This window comes from Pseudophryne corroboree, unplaced genomic scaffold (genome assembly GCF_028390025.1).
Source record: "Pseudophryne corroboree isolate aPseCor3 unplaced genomic scaffold, aPseCor3.hap2 scaffold_542, whole genome shotgun sequence".
In the NCBI taxonomy this organism is placed as follows: Eukaryota; Metazoa; Chordata; class Amphibia; order Anura; family Myobatrachidae; genus Pseudophryne; species Pseudophryne corroboree.
The window spans coordinates 274,010-295,631 of NW_026970143.1; the positions used below are offsets into that span (position 1 = coordinate 274,010).

Here is a 21,622-nt window from a genome sequence, read left to right on the forward strand (position 1 = left end):
GGAGGTCTGTTTAATGTGAAAACAAGGTGATATCTAATTAGCACACAGGTAAGGAATTACGAAAATCTTTATTTAAGGGTGAAGATGTTTCTCACAAAATTGTTGCCCCAATGCATCATTGAAATTCAAGCTGGAAAGATGATTTTAATATATCACTTGTACATTTTGTATTGCTCTTCTGGTGACAATGTAGTTTTTTTGTCAATTACCATTTTAATAACAGGGTAAAGAAAATTAAGTGGATTTTTGAAAGAAAACTATACTGTCAATATACTATTAAAACAAATTAAAATGGTAAAAGTTATTGTACTTTAAGTAAAAATAAAAGAGCAAAAATTTCAATCCCAGTTTTGATTACTTAAATTAACAAAAAAAATGCATATAGCAAAGGATAGTTTCAATCTGCCTACCTCTGGGTTATGGGTCCAGCATGCTTCCATTGCAGTACTCTGCTGCCCATGTAAGTGCAAGAGATCCTGAAGCACTCACTCATCATGGGAAAGTACCAATGTGTTTATTCGTTGGTTGATGGAAGAAACATCTTACAAAAACTCTCCAGATTATTGATTTTTTAATGTTTTTCTAGGAAACGTTCTAGATGTATGCTTATTAGCCTTTGTCAGTATGTACTTTTTGCAAAGTGTCTCTGTGGCGCAATCGGTTAGTGTGTTTGGCTGTTAACCAAAAGGTTGGTGGTTCAATCCCACCCAGGGACGTAATTAACCTTGTGATCAGATTTTGGTGATATTTAAGTAGACAAGTCAAAATTTCAAACCTCCTCTTATGGTGTAGGGTATATGGCCTTCTCTGATGTAATCAGAGTTAGATTTGATTCAGTGATTTTATAAAAAACAGCTAGGAAGCACAATTTAGCAGTGGGTTGCAGAGAAAAAAAATATGCTGGCAGAAAAATCCAATCGAGTGATTAAACAGCTCTTCATTTTCTGGCTTTATTTTTATGCTAACAAATTTGTTCTCTGAAAAGTGTCCACAAAGCCAAGTCTCTGATTAACACCTTTGTAAGGATGGTTTTTCACCTATTACTAAATTAAACTTGCTTCATTGGAAAGGCAGCAAGATGCATCCTCATTTCAATGTCTACTGAAATAATACAAGTTGACACCAGGAAACATTAACGCCACTGCATCCTTGCTGCTTTCTCATGTGGAAGTCTGTTTAATGTGAAAACAAGGTGATATCTAATTAGCACACAGGTAAGGAATTAAGAAAATCTTTATTTAAGGGTGAAGATGTTTCTCACAAAATTGTTGACCCAATGCATCATTGAAATTCAAGCTGGAAAGATGATTTTAATATATCACTTGTACATTTTGTATTGCTCTTCTGGTGACAATGTAGTTTGTTTTTGTCAATTACCATTTTAATAATAGGGTAAAGAAAATGAAGTGGATTTTTGAAAGAAAACAATACTGTCAATATACTATTAAAACAAATTAAAATGGTAAAAGTTATTGTACTTTAAGTAAAAATAAAAGAGACAAAATATCAATCCCAGTTTTGGATTACTTTAATTAACAAAAAAAAATGCATATAGCAGAGGATAGTTTCAATCTGCCTACCTCTGGGTTATGGGCCCAGCATGCTTCCATTGCAGTACTCTGCTGCACATGTAAGTGCAAGAGATCCTGAAGCACTCACTCATCATGGGAAAGTACCAATGTGTTTCTTCGTTGGTTGATGGAAGAAACATCTTACAAAAACTCTCCAGATTATTGACATTTTAAAGTTTTTCTAGGAAACGTTTTAGATGAATGCTTATTAGCCTTTGTCAGTATGGAAATTTGCAAAGTGTCTCTGTGGCGCAATCAGTTAGTATGTACGGCTTTTAACCAAAAGGTTGGTGGTTTAATCCCACCCAGGGACCTAATTGACCTTGTTATCAGATTTTGGTGATCTTTAAGTAGACAAGTCAAAATTTCAAACCCCCTGTTATGGTGTAGGGTACTTGGCCTTCTCTGATGTAATCAGAGTTAGATTTGATTCAGTGATTTTATAAAAACAGCTAGGAAGCACAATTTAGCAGTGGGTTGCAGAGAAAAAAAATATGCTGGCAGAAAAATCCAATTGAGTGATTAAACAGCTCTTTATTTTCTGGCTTTATTTTTATGCTAACAAATTTGTTCTCTGAAAAGTGTCCACAAAGCCAAGTCTCTGATTAACACCTTTGTAAGGATGGTTTTTCACCTATTACTAAATTAAACTTGCTTCATTGGAAAGGCAGCAAGATGCATCCTCATTTCAATGTCTACTGAAATAATACAGGTTGACACCAGGAAACATTAACGCCACTGCATCCTTGCTGCTTTCTCATGTAAAAGTCTGTTTAATATGAAAACAAGGTGATATCTAATTAGCACACAGGTAAGGAATTAAGAAAATCTTTATTTAAGGGTGAAGATGTTTCTCACAAAATCGTTGCCCCAATGCATCATTGAAATTCAAGCTGGAAAGATGATTTTAATATATCACTTGTACATTTTGTATTGCTCTTCTGGTGACAATGTAGTTTTTTTTGTCAATTACCATTTTAATAATCGGGTAAAGAAAATTAAGTGGATTTTTGAAAGAAAACTATACTGTCAATATACTATTAAAACAAATTAAAATGGTAAAAGTTATTGTACTTTAAGTAAAAATAAAAGAGCAAAAATATCAATCCCAGTTTTGATTACTTAAATTAACAAAAAAAATGCATATAGCAAAGGATAGTTTCAATCTGCCTACCTCTGGGTTATGGGTCCAGCATGCTTCCATTGCAGTACTCTGCTGCACATGTAAGTGCAAGAGATCCTGAAGCACTCACTCATCATGGGAAAGTACCAATGTGTTTATTCATTGGTTGATGGAAGAAACATCTTACAAAAACTCTCCAGATTATTGATTTTTTAATATTTTTCTAGGAAACGTTCTAGATGTATGCTTATTAGCCTTTGTCAGTATGTACTGTTTACAAAGTGTCTCGGTGGCGCAATCGGTTAGTGTGTTCGGCTATTAACCAAAAGGTTGGTGGTTCAATCCCACCCAGGGACGTAATTGACCTTGTGATCAGATTTTGGTGATATTTAAGTAGACAAGTCAAAATTTCAAACCCCCTCTTATTGTGTAGGGTACCTGGCCTTCTCTGATGTAATCAGAGTTAGATTTGATTCAGTGATTTTATAAAAAACAGCTAGGAAGCACAATTTAGCAGTGGGTTGCAGAGAAAAAAAATATGCTGGCAGAAAAATCCAATCGAGTGATTAAACAGCTCTTCATTTTCTGGCTTTATTTTTATGCTAACAAATTTGTTCTCTGAAAAGTGTCCACAAAGCCAAGTCTCTGATTAACACCTTTGTAAGGATGGTTTTTCACCTATTACTAAATTAAACTTGCTTCATTGGAAAGGCAGCAAGATGCATCCTCATTTCAATGTCTACTGAAATAATACAAGTTGACACCAGGAAACATTAACGCCACTGCATCCTTGCTGCTTTCTCATGTGGAAGTCTGTTTAATGTGAAAACAAGGTGATATCTAATTAGCACACAGGTAAGGAATTAAGAAAATCTTTATTTAAGGGTGAAGATGTTTCTCACAAAATTGTTGACCCAATGCAACATTGAAATTCAAGCTGGAAAGATGATTTTAATATATCACTTGTACATTTTGTATTGCTCTTCTGGTGACAATGTAGTTTGTTTTTGTCAATTACCATTTTAATAATAGGGTAAAGAAAATGAAGTGGATTTTTGAAAGAAAACAATACTGTCAATATACTATTAAAACAAATTAAAATGGTAAAAGTTATTGTACTTTAAGTAAAAATAAAAGAGACAAAATATCAATCCCAGTTTTGGATTACTTTAATTAACAAAAAAAAATGCATATAGCAGAGGATAGTTTCAATCTGCCTACCTCTGGGTTATGGGCCCAGCATGCTTCCATTGCAGTACTCTGCTGCACATGTAAGTTCAAGAGATCCTGAAGCACTCACTCATCATGGGAAAGTACCAATGTGTTTCTTCGTTGGTTGATGGAAGAAACATCTTACAAAAACTCTCCAGATTATTGACTTTTTAAAGTTTTTCTAGGAAACGTTTTAGATGAATGCTTATTAGCCTTTGTCAGTATGGACTTTTGCAAAGTGTCTCTGTGGCGCAATCAGTTAGTATGTACGGCTATTAACCAAAAGGTTGGTGGTTCAATCCCACCCAGGGACCTAATTGACCTTGTTATCAGATTTTGGTGATCTTTAAGTAGACAAGTCAAAATTTCAAACCCCCTGTTATGGTGTAGGGTACCTGGCCTTCTCTGATGTAATCAGAGTTAGATTTGATTCAGTGATTTTATAAAAACAGCTAGGAAGCACAATTTAGCAGTGGGTTGCAGAGAAAAAAAATATGCTGGCAGAAAAATCCAATTGAGTGATTAAAGAGCTCTTTATTTTCTGGCTTTATTTTTATGCTAACAAATTTGTTCTCTGAAAAGTGTCCACAAAGCCAAGTCTCTGATTAACACCTTTGTAGGGATGGTTTTTCACCTATTACTAAATTAAACTTGCTTCATTGGAAAGGCAGCAAGATGTATCCTCATTTCAATGTCTACTGAAATAATACAGGTTGACACCAGGAAACATTAACGCCACTGCATCCTTGCTGCTTTCTCATGTGGAAGTCTGTTTAATGTGAAAACAAGGTGGTATCTAATTAGCACACAGGTAAGGAATTACGAAAATCTTTATTTAAGGGTGAAGATGTTTCTCACAAAATTGTTGCCCCAATGCATCATTGAAATTCAAGCTGGAAAGATGATTTTAATATATCACTTGTACATTTTGTATTGCTCTTCTGGTGACAATGTAGTTTTTTTGTCAATTACCATTTTAATAACAGGGTAAAGAAAATTAAGTGGATTTTTGATAGAAAACTATACTGTCAATATACTATTAAAACAAATTAAAATGGTAAAAGTTATTGTACTTTAAGTAAAAATAAAAGAGCCAAAATATCAATCCCAGTTTTGGATTACTTTAATTAACAAACAAAAAAATGCATATAGCAGAGGATAGTTTCAATCTGCCTACCTCTGGGTTATGGGCCCAGCATGCTTCCATTGCAGTACTCTGCTGCACATGTAAGTGCAAGAGATCCTGAAGCACTCACTCATCATGGGAAAGTACCAATGTGTTTCTTCGTTGGTTGATGGAAGAAACATCTTACAAAAACTCTCCAGATTATTGACTTTTTAAAGTTTTTCTAGGAAACGTTTTAGATGAATGCTTATTAGCCTTTGTCAGTATGGACTTTTGCAAAGTGTCTCTGTGGTGCAATCGGTTAGTGTGTTTGGCTATTAACCAAAAGGTTGGTGGTTCAATCCCACCCAGGGACATAATTAACCTTGTGATCAGATTTTGGTGATATTTAAGTAGACAAGTCAAAATTTCAAACCTCATCTTATGGTGTAGGGTACATGGCCTTCTCTGATGTAATCAGAGTTAGATTTGATTCAGTGATTTTATAAAAAACAGCTAGGAAGCACAATTTAGCAGTGGGTTGCAGAGAAAAAAAATATGCTGGCAGAAAAATCCAATCGAGTGATTAAACAGCTCTTCATTTTCTGGCTTTATTTTTATGCTAACAAATTTGTTCTCTGAAAAGTGTCCACAAAGCCAAGTCTCTGATTAACACCTTTGTAAGGATGGTTTTTCACCTATTACTAAATTAAACTTGCTTCATTGGAAAGGCAGCAAGATGCATCCTCATTTCAATGTCTACTGAAATAATACAAGTTGACACCAGGAAACATTAACGCCACTGCATCCTTGCTGCTTTCTCATGTGGAAGTCTGTTTAATGTGAAAACAAGGTGATATCTAATTAGCACACAGGTAAGGAATTAAGAAAATCTTTATTTAAGGGTGAAGATGTTTCTCACAAAATTGTTGACCCAATGCAACATTGAAATTCAAGCTGGAAAGATGATTTTAATATATCACTTGTACATTTTGTATTGCTCTTCTGGTGACAATGTAGTTTGTTTTTGTCAATTACCATTTTAATAATAGGGTAAAGAAAATGAAGTGGATTTTTGAAAGAAAACAATACTGTCAATATACTATTAAAACAAATTAAAATGGTAAAAGTTATTGTACTTTAAGTAAAAATAAAAGAGACAAAATATCAATCCCAGTTTTGGATTACTTTAATTAACAAAAAAAAAATGCATATAGCAGAGGATAGTTTCAATCTGCCTACCTCTGGGTTATGGGCCCAGCATGCTTCCATTGCAGTACTCTGCTGCACATGTAAGTTCAAGAGATCCTGAAGCACTCACTCATCATGGGAAAGTACCAATGTGTTTCTTCGTTGGTTGATGGAAGAAACATCTTACAAAAACTCTCCAGATTATTGACTTTTTAAAGTTTTTCTAGGAAACGTTTTAGATGAATGCTTATTAGCCTTTGTCAGTATGGACTTTTGCAAAGTGTCTCTGTGGCGCAATCAGTTAGTATGTACAGCTATTAACCAAAAGGTTGGTGGTTCAATCCCACCCAGGGACCTAATTGACCTTGTTATCAGATTTTGGTGATCTTTAAGTAGACTAGTCAAAATTTCAAACCCCCTGTTTTGGTGTAGGGTACCTGGCCTTCTCTGATGTAATCAGAGTTAGATTTGATTCAGTGATTTTATAAAAACAGCTAGGAAGCACAATTTAGCAGTGGGTTGCAGAGAAAAAAAATATGCTGGCAGAAAAATCCAATTGAGTGATTAAACAGCTCTTTATTTTCTGGCTTTATTTTTATGCTAACAAATTTGTTCTCTGAAAAGTGTCCACAAAGCCAAGTCTCTGATTAACACCTTTGTAGGGATGGTTTTTCACCTATTACTAAATTAAACTTGCTTCATTGGAAAGGCAGCAAGATGTATCCTCATTTCAATGTCTACTGAAATAATACAGGTTGACACCAGGAAACATTAACGCCACTGCATCCTTGCTGCTTTCTCATGTGGAAGTCTGTTTAATGTGAAAACAAGGTGATATCTAATTAGCACACAGGTAAGGAATTAAGAAAATCTTTATTTAAGGGTGAAGATGTTTCTCACAAAATTGTTGACCCAATGCATCATTGAAATTCAAGCTGGAAAGATGATTTTAATATATCACTTGTACATTTTGTATTGCTCTTCTGGTGACAATGTAGTTTGTTTTTGTCAATTACCATTTTAATAATAGGGTAAAGAAAATGAAGTGGATTTTTGAAAGAAAACAATACTGTCAATATACTATTAAAACAAATTAAAATGGTAAAAGTTATTGTACTTTAAGTAAAAATAAAAGAGACAAAATATCAATCCCAGTTTTTGATTACTTTAATTAACAAAAAAAAAATGCATATAGCAGAGGATAGTTTCAATCTGCCTACCTCTGGGTTATGGGCCCAGCATGCTTCCATTGCAGTACTCTGCTGCACATGTAAGTTCAAGAGATCCTGAAGCACTCACTCATCATGGGAAAGTACCAATGTGTTTCTTCGTTGGTTGATGGAAGAAACATCTTACAAAAACTCTCCAGATTAATCAGGCAGAGGCGCTCACTGGGCAGAGATGCTGATCGCATCTCTGGCATGTGCCGGTGCACTGCGGCACCAGCACACACGCACTTCAGACCTGATCTCCTGTTGTGTGAATATGCACAGCAGGGATCAGGTCTGAATTAGGCCCTATATACAGCTGTCAGTAAGGCAGGGATGTGCTGCTGCCAGTGAGGCAGGGATGTGCTGCTGGTAGTGAAGCAGTGATGTGCTGCTGTCAGCGAAGCAGTGCTGTGCTGCTGTCAGCGAGACAGGGATGTGCTGCTGTCAGCGAGGCAGGGATGTGCTGCTGTCAGCGAAGCAGGGATGTGCTGCTGTCAGCGAAGCAGGGATGTGCTGCTGTCAGTGAAGCAGGGATGTGCTGCTGTCAGCGAGGCAGGGATGTGCTGCTGTCAGCGAGGCAGGGATGTGCTGCTGTCAGCGAGGCAGGGATGTGCTGCTATAAGTGAGGTAGGGATGTGCTGCTGTCATTGAAGCAGGAATGTGCTGCTGCAGTGAGGCAGAGATATGCAGCCCACTATCTCCCTATCACCCCTGCCTGAGTCACACACTTTCCCTGTCACCCCTGCCTCAGTTACCCACTATCTCCCAGTCACCGCTGCCTCAGTCAACCACTATATCTGCGATCCCTGCCTCAGTCACCCACTATACCAGTCACCCCTGCTTTAGTCACCCACTGTCACCCTATCACCCCTGCTTCAGTCACCCACTATCCCTGTCAACCCTGCCTCAGTCACCCACTATCTCCCAGTCACCCCTGCCTCAGTCAGCCACTATCCCTGTCACCCATGCCTCAGTCTCTTACTGTCCCTGTCACCCCTGCCACAGTCATCCACTATCTCCCTATCACCCCTGCCTTAGTCATTTATTATACCTGTCACCCACTTTCTTCCCATACTTACTCAACCCCTTCCTATCACCCCTCCCTCAGTAACCCACTATCTCCCTGTCACCCACTATCTCCCAGTCACCCCGGCCTCAGTCACCCACTATCTCCCACTCATACATGCTTCAGTCACCCACTATCTCCAAGTCATCCCTGCCTCAGTCACCTACTGACACCAGTGCAGACATTTCTGCTGCGGCCTCTCCACTCTCCAGCGTGAACGTCCTGACGACTGAGGAAATCCGCTTCCTAGTTGAGGACTCCGGGAATGAACACTGCCGATATTGCTGTCAGATGACTTTCTACCCAACGGAGGATTTTTGATACTTCCAGCTTTGCCATGCAGTTTCGAGTGCCGCCTTGATGATTTGTGTACACTACCATGGTGGCGTTGTCAGATTGTACTTGAACAGGCCTGTTTTGTACTAGAGGCAGGGCCAGTGTCAATTAATTGAACACTGCCTGCAATTCCAGAATGTATATCAGGAGGAGAGATTCCTCCCTGGTCCACCGACCCTGGAGAAAGTGTTGCTCCAACACCATGGCCCAGCCCAAAAGACTGGCATCCATTGTCAGGAGGACACAGTTGGAGATCCAGAAGGGATGGCCCCTGCTCAACTGTTGGTCCTGTAGCCACCAGCTCAGTGTCAGACGAACCTCCGGAGTCAAGGAGATCATTTGAGACATCATCCGATGAGGCAGGCCGTCCCACTTGGAGAGGATTAACCTCTGCAGAGGGCGGTAATGAAATTGAGCGTACTCTACCATATCGAAAGCCGACACCATGAGGTCTAGTACTTGCATCGCTGTGTGTATCAACACTCTTGGGCGAGAGAGGACGATACTGTCCTGAATTTTCAGGACTTTCTCTGGAGACAGAAACAATTGTTGGCTGTGTGTGTCCAGCAGTGCCCCTAGGTGCACAATGTTCCGAGCAGGGACCAGCGAGGACTTTTTTCAGTTGATGAGCCACCCGTGGACTTTTAGGAATTGGACCGCCAGTTCCAGATAACTGTGGAGAACCTCTTGGGAGTTCACCAGGATCAGCAAGTCGTCCAGATTTGGCAGGATCCTGATTCTCTGATGGTGAAGGGTCGTCATCACGGCCATGACCTTGGTGAATATCCGAGGTGCCGTGGCCAAACCAGAAGGCAGGACTTGAAATCCAAAAACAAACCTGATCCAAAAATCCAAAAACAAACAAATCTGACTATCAGGAACTGGACTGCGGGTGCTCCTTCCAGCACTTGCAGGGGGCGTGCAAATGGTGGAAGGCGCATGCTCTTCACGTCCAGTGTTGGGAAGGTCAGGCATCGCAACCGACACAATTGGACTCTCCTTGTGGATTTGGGATTTCAAAGAACGCACAGTTCTTTGCTGTGCTTTTGCCAGCTTGAGTCTTTTCATTTTTCTAGCGAGAGGCTGAGTGCTTCCATCCTCATGTGAAGCTGAACCACTAGCCATGAACATAGGCCAGGGCCTCAGCCGTTCCTTGCCACTCCGTGTGGTAAATGGCATATTGGCAAGTTTACGCTTCTCCTCCGACAATTTTATTTTAGATTTTTGAGTCCTTTTTTTACTGATATTTGGTGTTTTGGATTTTACATGCTCTGTACTATGACATTGGGCATCGGCCTTGGCAGACAACGTTGCTGGCATTTCATCGTCTCGGCCATGACTAGTGGCAGCAGCTTCAGCACGAGGTGGAAGTCGATCTTGATCTTTCCCTATTTTTGGAACCTCAACATTTTTGTTCTCCATATTTTAATAGGCACAACTAAAAGGCACCTCAGGTAAACAATGGAGATGGATGGATACTAGTATACTTATGGATGACGAGCGACTGCCGACACAGAGGTAGCTACAGCCGTGGACTACCGTACTGTGTCTGCTGCTAATATAGACTGGATGATAATGAGATAAAATTAAAATATATATATATATATCACACTAGTACTGCAGCCGGACAGGTATATATTATGTAATGACGGACCTTCTGGACACTGTCTGTCAGCACTGCAGACTCCTAAAGTAAGCTACTAGTATCAAGAAGATAGAAAAAAAAAAACCACGGGTAGGTGGTATACAATTATGGATGGACGAGCGACTGCCGACACAGAGGTAACTACAGCCGTGGACTACCGTACTGTGTCTGCTGCTAATATAGACTGGATGATAATGAGATAAAATTAAAATATATATATATATATCACACTAGTACTGCAGCCGGACAGGTATATATTATGTAATGACGGACCTGCTGGACACTGTCTGTCAGCACTGCAGACTCCTAAAGTAAGCTACTAGTATCAAGAAGATAGAAAAAAAAAAAACACGGGTAGGTGGTATACAATTATGGATGGACGAGCGACTGCCGACACAGAGGTAGCTACAGCCGTGGACTACCGTACTGTGTCTGCTGCTAATATAGACTGGATGATAATGAGATAAAATTAAAATATATATATATATCACACTAGTACTGCAGCCGGACAGGTATATATTATGTAATGACGGACCTGCTGGACACTGTCTGTCAGCACTGCAGACTCCTAAAGTAAGCTACTAGTATCAAGAAGATAGAAAAAAAAAAAACACGGGTAGGTGGTATACAATTATGGATGGACGAGCGACTGCCGACACAGAGGTAGCTACTACAGCCGTGGACTACCGTACTGTGTCTGCTGCTAATATAGACTGGATGATAATGAGATAAAATTAAAATATATATATATATATATATATCACACTAGTACTGGCGCCGGACAGGTATATATTATGTAATGACGGACCTGCTGGACACTGTCTGTCAGCACTGCAGACTCCTAAAGTAAGCTACTAGTATCAAGAAGATAGAAGAAAAGAAAAAACACGGGTAGGTGGTATACAATTATGGATGGACGAGCGACTGCCGACACAGAGGTAGCTACAGCCGTGGACTACCGTACTGTGTCTGCTGCTAATATAGACTGGATGATAATGAGATAAAATTAAAATATATATATATTATATATCACACTAGTACTGCAGCCGGACAGGTATATATTATGTAATGACGGACCTGCTGGACACTGTCTGTCAGACTCAGCACTGCAGACTCCTAAAGTAAGCTACTAGTATCAAGAAGATAGAAAAAAAAAACCACGGGTAGGTGGTATACAATTATGGATGGACGAGCGACTGCCGACACAGAGGTAGCTACAGCCGTGGACTACCGTACTGTGTCTGCTGCTAATATAGACTGGATGATAGTGAGATAAAATTAAAATATATATATATATCACACTAGTACTGCAGCCGGACAGGTATATATTATGTAATGACGGACCTGCTGGACACTGTCTGCAGAATGCGTTTATAAAAACACCACACGACGAGTGTTTAACTTTTTCAGGCAGACAATCACAATATACTGGTGGTCAGCAGACAATCACAATACTGGTGGTCAGTGGTCACTGGTCAGTCACACTGGCAGTGGCACTCTGGCAGCAAAAGTGTGCACTGTACTTAAAATATGTACTCCTGCTATAACTGCTCCCCAGTCTCCCCCACAATTAAGCTGTGTGAGCAGTGAGCACTCAGCACAGTCAGATAATGATATACAGTATTACATATAATGCAGCACACTGGGCTGAGCACAGATATGGTATGTGACTGTGTCACACTGTGTATCGTTTTTTTTCAGGCAGAGAACGGATTAATTAAACTGGTGGTCACTGGTCACACTATCAGCAGCAAGTAGTACTCCTCCTAATAATATGCTCCCCAAAATTTGTGTCTCTCTCTAGTACTCTAGTCTAAACGGAGAGGACGCCAGCCACGTCCTCTCCCTATCAATCTCAATGCACGTGTGAAAATGGCGGCGACGCGCGGCTCCTTATATAGAATCCGAGTCTCGCGATAGAATACGAGCCTCGCGAGAATCCGACAGCGGGATGATGACGTTCGGGCGCGCTCGGGTTAACCGAGCAAGGCGGGAAGATCCGAGTCGCTCGGCCCCGTGTAAAAAAACCTGAAGTTCGGGCGGGTTCGGATTCCGAGGAACCGAACCCGCTCATCTCTACCCTCTATACAGTACACTGACCTCTATATACCTGCTAGTACATCCCTGATGCCTATATTTCCTAAGCTAAATCCCTGACGCCTCTATTCCCTACGCTACATCCCTGACGCCTCTATTCCCTATGCTACATCCCTGACGCCTCTATACCCTACGCTACATCCCTGATGCCTCTATTCCCTACGCTACATTCCTGATGCCTCTATAACCTACGCTACATCCCTGACGCCTCTATACCCTACGCTACATCCCTGACGCCTCTATACAGTACAATGCATTACTGATCCCTCTAGACCATACATCCTCATTACATCAGAGAGATAGTGAAACACTGGAAAAAATAAGGATAAAGTGGACTACAGAAACTGATGCTCTAAACAAAGGAGAGAGAGAGAGAGAGAAAAGCACAAGGGAAAGTGGGCAATCGGAACACCATAGAGAGAGGAGAGATAGAAATGCCTGAAAAAGTAAAGGGGGTTGGGTATGGCATCCGGCGCTCGGGATTCCAGCAGTCATATGATACCTAATCCTAACCCTCTGGGGGGGTGGCGGATAGGGCTAACCCTCAGGGGGTGGCAGCTAGGACTAACCCCCCCCCCCCTAGTGCCTTCCCTAACACCCCCTCCCCCGGTCCTAACCCTCCCTCCAATACTCGCCTTCGGGATGTTGGCTGTCAGCAAGATGCATCCTCATTTCAATGTCTACTGAAATAATTCAGGTTGACACCAGGAAACATTAACGCCACTGCATCCTTGCTGCTTTCTCATGTGGAAGTCTGTTTAATGTGAAAACAAGGTGATATCTAATTATCTAATTAGCACACAGGTAAGGAATTAAGAAAATCTTTATTTAAGGGTGAAGATGTTTCTCACAAAATCGTTGCCCCAATGCATCATTGAAATTCAAGCTGGAAAGATGATTTTAATATATCACTTGTACATTTTGTATTGCTCTTCTGGTGACAATGTAGTTTGTTTTTGTCAATTACCATTTTAATAATAGGGTAAATAAAATTAAGTGGATTTTTGAAAGAAAACAATACTGTCAATATACTATTAAAACAAATTAAAATGGTAAAAGTTATTGTACTTTAAGTAAAAATAAAAGAGCCAAAATATCAATCCCAGTTTTGGATTACTTTAATTAACAAAAAAAAAAGCATACAGCAGAGGATAGTTTCAATCTGCCTACCTCTGGGTTATGGGTCCAGCATGCTTCCATTGCAGTACTCTGCTGCACATGTAAGTGCAAGAGATCCTGAAGCACTCACTCATCATGGGAAAGTACCAATGTGTTTCTTCGTTGGTTGATGGAAGAAACATCTTACAAAAACTCTCCAGATTATTGACTTTTTAAAGTTTTGCTAGGAAACGTTTTAGATGAATGCTTATTAGCCTTTGTCAGTATGGACTTTTGCAAAGTGTCTCTGTGGCGCAATCAGTTAGTATGTACGGCTATTAACCAAAAGGTTGGTGGTTCAATCCCACCCAGGGACCTAATTGACCTTGTTATCAGATTTTGGTGATCTTTAAGTAGACTAGTCAAAATTTCAAACCCCCTGTTATGGTGTAGGGTACTTGGCCTTCTCTGATGTAATCAGAGTTAGATTTGATTCAGTGATTTTATAAAAACAGCTAGGAAGCACAATTTAGCAGTGGGTTGCAGAGAAAAAAAATATGCTGGCAGAAAAATCCAATTGAGTGATTAAACAGTTTTTTATTTTCTGGCTTTATTTTTATGCTAACAAATTTGTTCTCTGAAAAGTGTCCACAAAGCCAAGTCTCTGATTAACACCTTTGTAAGGATGGTTTTTCACCTATTACTAAATTAAACTTGCTTCATTGGAAAGGCAGCAAGATGCATCCTCATTTCAATGTCTACTGAAATAATACAGGTTGACACCAGGAAACATTAACGCCACTGCATCCTTGCTGCTTTCTCATGTGGAAGTCTGTTTAATGTGAAAACAAGGTGATATCTAATTAGCACACAGGTAAGGAATTAAGAAAATCTTTATTTAAGGGTGAAGATGTTTCTCACAAAATCGTTGCCCCAATGCATCATTGAAATTATAGCTGGAAAGATGATTTTAATATATCACTTGTACATTTTGTATTGCTCTTCTGGTGACAATGTAGTTTGTTTTTGTCAATTACCATTTTAATAATAGGGTAAAGAAAATGAAGTGGATTTTTGAAAGAAAACAATACTGTCAATATACTATTAAAACAAATTAAAATGGTAAAAGTTATTGTACTTTAAGTAAAAATAAAAGAGACAAAATATCAATCCCAGTTTTGGATTACTTTAATTAACAAACAAAAAAATGCATATAGCAGAGGATAGTTTCAATCTGCCTACCTCTGGGTTATGGGCCCAGCATGCTTCCATTGCAGTACTCTGCTGCACATGTAAGTGCAAGAGATCCTGAAGCACTCACTCATCATGGGAAAGTACCAATGTGTTTCTTCGTTGGTTGATGGAAGAAACATCTTACAAAAACTCTCCTGATTATTGACTTTTTAAAGTTTTTCTAGGAAACGTTTTAGATGAATGCTTATTAGCCTTTGTCAGTATGAACTTTTGCAAAGTGTCTCTGTGGCGCAATCAGTTAGTATGTACGGCTATTAACCAAAAGGTTGGTGGTTCAATCCCACCCAGGGACCTAATTGACCTTGTTATCAGATTTTGGTGATCTTTAAGTAGACAAGTCAAATTTCATACCCCCTGTTATGGTGTAGGGTACCTGGCCTTCTCTGATGTAATCAGAGTTAGATTTGATTCAGTGATTTTATAAAAACATCTAGGAAGCACAATTTAGCAGTGGGTTGCAGAGAAAAAGAAATATGCTGGCAAAAAAATCAAATTGCGTGATTAAACAGCTCTTCATTTTCTGGCTTTATTTTTATGCTAACAAATTTGTTCTCTGAAAAGTGTCCACAAAGCCAAGTCTCTGATTAACACCTTTGTAAGGATGGTTTTTCACCTATTACTAAATTAAACTTGCTTCATTGGAAAGGCAGCAAGATGCATCCTCATTTCAATGTCTACTGAAATAATACAGGTTGACACCAGGAAACATTAACGCCACTGCATCCTTGCTGCTTTCTCATGTGGAAGTCTGTTTAATGTGAAAACAAGGTGATATCTAATTAGCACACAGGTAAGAAATTACGAAAATCTTTATTTAAGGGTGAAGATGTTTCTCACAAAATTGTTGCCCCAATGCATCATTGAAATTCAAGCTGGAAAGATGATTTTAATATATCACTTGTACATTTTGTATTGCTCTTCTGGTGACAATGTAGTTTTTTTTGTCAATTACCATTTTAATAATAGGGTAAAGAAAATGAAGTGGATTTTTGAAAGAAAACAATACTGTCAATATACTATTAAAACAAATTAAAATGGTAAAAGTTATTGTACTTTAAGTAAAAATAAAAGAGACAAAATATCAATCCCAGTTTTGGATTACTTTAATTAACAAAAAAAAAAAGCATACAGCAGAGGATAGTTTCAATCTGCCTACCTCTGGGTTATGGGTCCAGCATGCTTCCATTGCAGTACTCTGCTGCACATGTAAGTGCAAGAGATCCTGAAGCACTCACTCATCATGGGAAAGTACCAATGTGTTTCTTCGTTGGTTGATGGAAGAAACATCTTACAAAAACTCTCCAGATTATTGACTTTTTAAAGTTTTGCTAGGAAACGTTTTAGATGAATGCTTATTAGCCTTTGTCAGTATGGACTTTTGCAAAGTGTCTCTGTGGCGCAATCAGTTAGTATGTACGGCTATTAACCAAAAGGTTGGTGGTTCAATCCCACCCAGGGACCTAATTGACCTTGTTATCAGATTTTGGTGATCTTTAAGTAGACAAGTCAAAATTTCAAACCCCCTGTTATGGTGTAGGGTACTTGGCCTTCTCTAATGTAATCAGAGTTAGATTTGATTCAGTGATTTTATAAAAACAGCTTGGAAGCACAATTTAGCAGTGGGTTGCAGAGAAAAAAAATATGCTGGCAGAAAAATCCAATTGAGTGATTAAACAGTTTTTTATTTTCTGGCTTTATTTTTATGCTAACAAATTTGTTCTCTGAAAAGTGTCCACAAAGCCAAGTCTCTGATTAACACCTTTGTAAGGATGGTTTTTCACCTATTACTAAATTAAACTTGCTTCATTGGAAAGGCAGCAAGATGCATCCTCATTTCAATGTCTACTGAAATAATACAGGTTGACACCAGGAAACATTAACGCCACTGCATCCTTGCTGCTTTCTCATGTGGAAGTCTGTTTAATGTGAAAACAAGGTGATATCTAATTAGCACACAGGTAAGGAATTAAGAAAATCTTTATTTAAGGGTGAAGATGTTTCTCACAAAATCGTTGCCCCAATGCATCATTGAAATTATAGCTGGAAAGATGATTTTAATATATCACTTGTACATTTTGTATTGCTCTTCTGGTGACAATGTAGTTTGTTTTTGTCAATTACCATTTTAATAATAGGGTAAAGAAAATGAAGTGGATTTTTGAAAGAAAACAATACTGTCAATATACTATTAAAACAAATTAAAATGGTAAAAGTTATTGTACTTTAAGTAAAAATAAAAGAGACAAAATATCAATCCCAGTTTTGGATTACTTTAATTAACAAACAAAAAAATGCATATAGCAGAGGATAGTTTCAATCTGCCTACCTCTGGGTTATGGGCCCAGCATGCTTCCATTGCAGTACTCTGCTGCACATGTAAGTGCAAGAGATCCTGAAGCACTCACTCATCATGGGAAAGTACCAATGTGTTTCTTCGTTGGTTGATGGAAGAAACATCTTACAAAAACTCTCCAGATTATTGACTTTTTAAAGTTTTTCTAGGAAACGTTTTAGATGAATGCTTATTAGCCTTTGTCAGTATGAACTTTTGCAAAGTGTCTCTGTGGCGCAATCAGTTAGTATGTACGGCTATTAACCAAAAGGTTGTTGGTTCAATCCCACCCAGGGACCTAATTGACCTTGTTATCAGATTTTGGTGATCTTTAAGTAGACAAGTCAAATTTCATACCCCCTGTTATGGTGTAGGGTACCTGGCCTTCTCTGATGTAATCAGAGTTAGATTTGATTCAGTGATTTTATAAAAACATCTAGGAAGCACAATTTAGCAGTGGGTTGCAGAGAAAAAGAAATATGCTGGCAAAAAAATCAAATTGCGTGATTAAACAGCTCTTCATTTTCTGGCTTTATTTTTATGCTAACAAATTTGTTCTCTGAAAAGTGTCCACAAAGCCAAGTCTCTGATTAACACCTTTGTAGGGATGGTTTTTCACCTATTACTAAATTAAACTTGCTTCATTGGAAAGGCAGCAAGATGCATCCTCATTTCAATGTCTACTGAAATAATACAGGTTGACACCAGGAAACATTAACGCCACTGCATCCTTGCTGCTTTCTCATGTGGAAGTCTGTTTAATGTGAAAACAAGGTGATATCTAATTAGCACACAGGTAAGAAATTACGAAAATCTTTATTTAAGGGTGAAGATGTTTCTCACAAAATTGTTGCCCCAATGCATCATTGAAATTCAAGCTGGAAAGATGATTTTAATATATCACTTGTACATTTTGTATTGCTCTTCTGGTGACAATGTAGTTTTTTTTGTCAATTACCATTTTAATAATAGGGTAAAGAAAATTAAGTGGATTTTTGAAAGAAAACTATACTGTCAATATACTATTAAAACAAATTAAAATGGTAAAAGTTATTGTACTTTAAGTAAAAATAAAAGAGCAAAAATATCAATCCCAGTTTTGATTACTTAAATTAACCAAAAAAAATGCATATAGCAAAGGATAGTTTCAATCTGCCTACCTCTGGGTTATGGGTCCAGCATGCTTCCATTGCAGTACTCTGCTGCACATGTAAGTGCAAGAGATCCTGAAGCACTCCCTCATCATGGGAAAGTACCAATGTGTTTATTCATTGGTTGATGGAAGAAACATCTTACAAAAACTCTCCAGATTATTGATTTTTTAATATTTTTCTAGGAAACGTTCTAGATGTATGCTTATTAGCCTTTGTCAGTATGTACTGTTTGCAAAGTGTCTCGGTGGCGCAATCGGTTAGTGTGTTCGGCTATTAACCAAAAGGTTGGTGGTTCAATCCCACCCAGGGACGTAATTGACCTTGTGATCAGATTTTGGTGATATTTAAGTAGACAAGTCAAAATTTCAAACCCCCTCTTATTGTGTAGGGTACCTGGCCTTCTCTGATGTAATCAGAGTTAGATTTGATTCAGTGATTTTATAAAAAACAGCTAGGAAGCACAATTTAGCAGTGGGTTGCAGAGAAAAAAAATATGCTGGCAGAAAAATCCAATTGAGTGATTAAACAGCTCTTCATTTTCTGGAATTTATTTTTATGCTAACAAATTTGTTCTCTGAAAAGTGTCCACAAAGCCAAGTCTCTGATTAACACCTTTGTAAGGATGGTTTTTCACCTATTACTAAATTAAACTTGCTTCATTGGAAAGGCAGCAAGATGCATCCTCATTTCAATGTCTACTGAAATAATACAGGTTGACACCAGGAAACATTAACGCCACTGCATCTTTGCTGCTTTCTCACATGGAAGTCTGTTTAATGTGAAAACAAGGTGATATCTAATTAGCACACAGGTAAGGAATTACGAAAATCTTTATTTAAGGGTGAAGATGTTTCTCACAAAATTGTTGCCCCAATGCATCATTGAAATTCAAGCTGGAAAGATGATTTTAATATATCACTTGTACATTTTGTATTGCTCTTCTGGTGACAATGTAGTTTTTTTGTCAATTACCATTTTAATAACAGGGTAAAGAAAATTAAGTGGATTTTTGAAAGAAAACTATACTGTCAATATACTATTAAAACAAATTAAAATGGTAAAAGTTATTGTACTTTAAGTAAAAATAAAAGAGCAAAAATATCAATCCCAGTTTTGATTACTTAAATTAACAAAAAAAATGCATATAGCAAAGGATAGTTTCAATCTGCCTACCTCTGGGTTATGGGTCCAGCATGCTTCCATTGCAGTACTCTGCTGCCCATGTAAGTGCAAGAGATCCTGAAGCACTCACTCATCATGGGAAAGTACCAATGTGTTTATTCGTTGGTTGATGGAAGAAACATCTTACAAAAACTCTCCAGATTATTGATTTTTTAATGTTTTTCTAGGAAACGTTCTAGATGTATGCTTATTAGCCTTTGTCAGTATGTACTTTTTGCAAAGTGTCTCTGTGGCGCAATCGGTTAGTGTGTTTGGCTGTTAACCAAAAGGTTGGTGGTTCAATCCCACCCAGGGATGTAATTAACCTTGTGATCAGATTTTGGTGATATTTAAGTAGACAAGTCAAAATTTCAAACCTCCTCTTATGGTGTAGGGTACATGGCCTTCTCTGATGTAATCAGAGTTAGATTTGATTCAGTGATTTTATAAAAAACAGCTAGGAAGCACAATTTAGCAGTGGGTTGCAGAGAAAAAAAATTTGCTGGCAGAAAAATCCAATCGAGTGATTAAACAGCTCTTCATTTTCTGGCTTTATTTTTATGCTAACAAATTTGTTCTCTGAAAAGTGTCCACAAAGCCAAGTCTCTGATTAACACCTTTGTAAGGATGGTTTTTCACCTATTACTAAATTAAACTTGCTTCATTGGAAAGGCAGCAAGATGCATCCTCATTTCAATGTCTACTGAAATAATACAAGTTGACACCAGGAAACATTAACGCCACTGCATCCTTGCTGCTTTCTCATGTGGAAGTCTGTTTAATGTGAAAACAAGGTGATATCTAATTAGCACACAGGTAAGGAATTAAGAAAATCTTTATTTAAGGGTGAAGATGTTTCTCACAAAATTGTTGACCCAATGCATCATTGAAATTCAAGCTGGAAAGATGATTTTAATATATCACTTGTACATTTTGTATTGCTCTTCTGGTGACAATGTAGTTTGTTTTTGTCAATTACCATTTTAATAATAGGGTAAAGAAAATGAAGTGGATTTTTGAAAGAAAACAATACTGTCAATATACTATTAAAACAAATTAAAATGGTAAAAGTTATTGTACTTTAAGTAAAAATAAAAGAGACAAAATATCAATCCGAGTTTTGGATTACTTTAATTAACAAAAAAAAATGCATATAGCAGAGGATAGTTTCAATCTGCCTACCTCTGGGTTATGGGCCCAGCATGCTTCCATTGCAGTACTCTGCTGCACATGTAAGTGCAAGAGATCCTGAAGCACTCACTCATCATGGGAAAGTACCAATGTGTTTCTTCGTTGGTTGATGGAAGAAACATCTTACAAAAACTCTCCAGATAATTGACATTTTAAAGTTTTTCTAGGAAACGTTTTAGATGAATGCTTATTAGCCTTTGTCAGTATGAACTTTTGCAAAGTGTCTCTGTGGCGCAATCAGTTAGTATGTACGGCTATTAACCAAAAGGTTGGTGGTTCAATCCCACCAATTGTCCTTGTTATCAGATTTTGGTGATATTTAAGTAGACAAGTCAAATTTCATACCCCCTGTTATGGTGTAGGGTACCTGGCCTTCTCTGATGTAATCAGAGTTAGATTTGATTCAGTGATTTTATAAAAACATCTAGGAAGCACAATTTAGCAGTGGGTTGCAGAGAAAAAGAAATATGCTGGCAGAAAAATCAAATTGCGTGATTAAACAGCTCTTCATTTTCTGGCTTTATTTTTATGCTAACAAATTTGTTCTCTGAAAAGTGTCCACAAAGCCAAGTCTCTGATTAACACCTTTGTAGGGATGGTTTTTCACCTATTACTAAATTAAACTTGCTTCATTGGAAAGGCAGCAAGATGCATCCTCATTTCAATGTCTACTGAAATAATACAAGTTGACAACAGGAAACATTAACGCCACTGCATCCTTGCTGCTTTCTCATGTGGAAGTCTGTTTAATGTGAAAACAAGGTGATATCTAATTAGCACACAGGTAAGAAATTCCGAAAATCTTTATTTAAGGGTGAAGATGTTTCTCACAAAATTGTTGCCCCAATGCATCTTTGAAATTCAAGCTGGAAAGA

General features: G+C 38.1%; 2 non-coding genes across 2 annotated transcripts; both read left to right on the top strand.

Annotated features, from left to right (window-relative positions):
* The first annotated feature begins 642 nt into the window (after positions 1-642).
* TRNAN-GUU (transfer RNA asparagine (anticodon GUU)) lies at positions 643-716 on the top strand. Its single transcript has one exon. It is a non-coding gene; the product is annotated as a tRNA-Asn (tRNA).
* Positions 717-5,314: 4,598 nt separating this feature from the next.
* TRNAN-AUU (transfer RNA asparagine (anticodon AUU)) lies at positions 5,315-5,388 on the top strand. Its single transcript has one exon. It is a non-coding gene; the product is annotated as a tRNA-Asn (tRNA).
* The last annotated feature ends 16,234 nt before the right edge of the window (positions 5,389-21,622 follow it).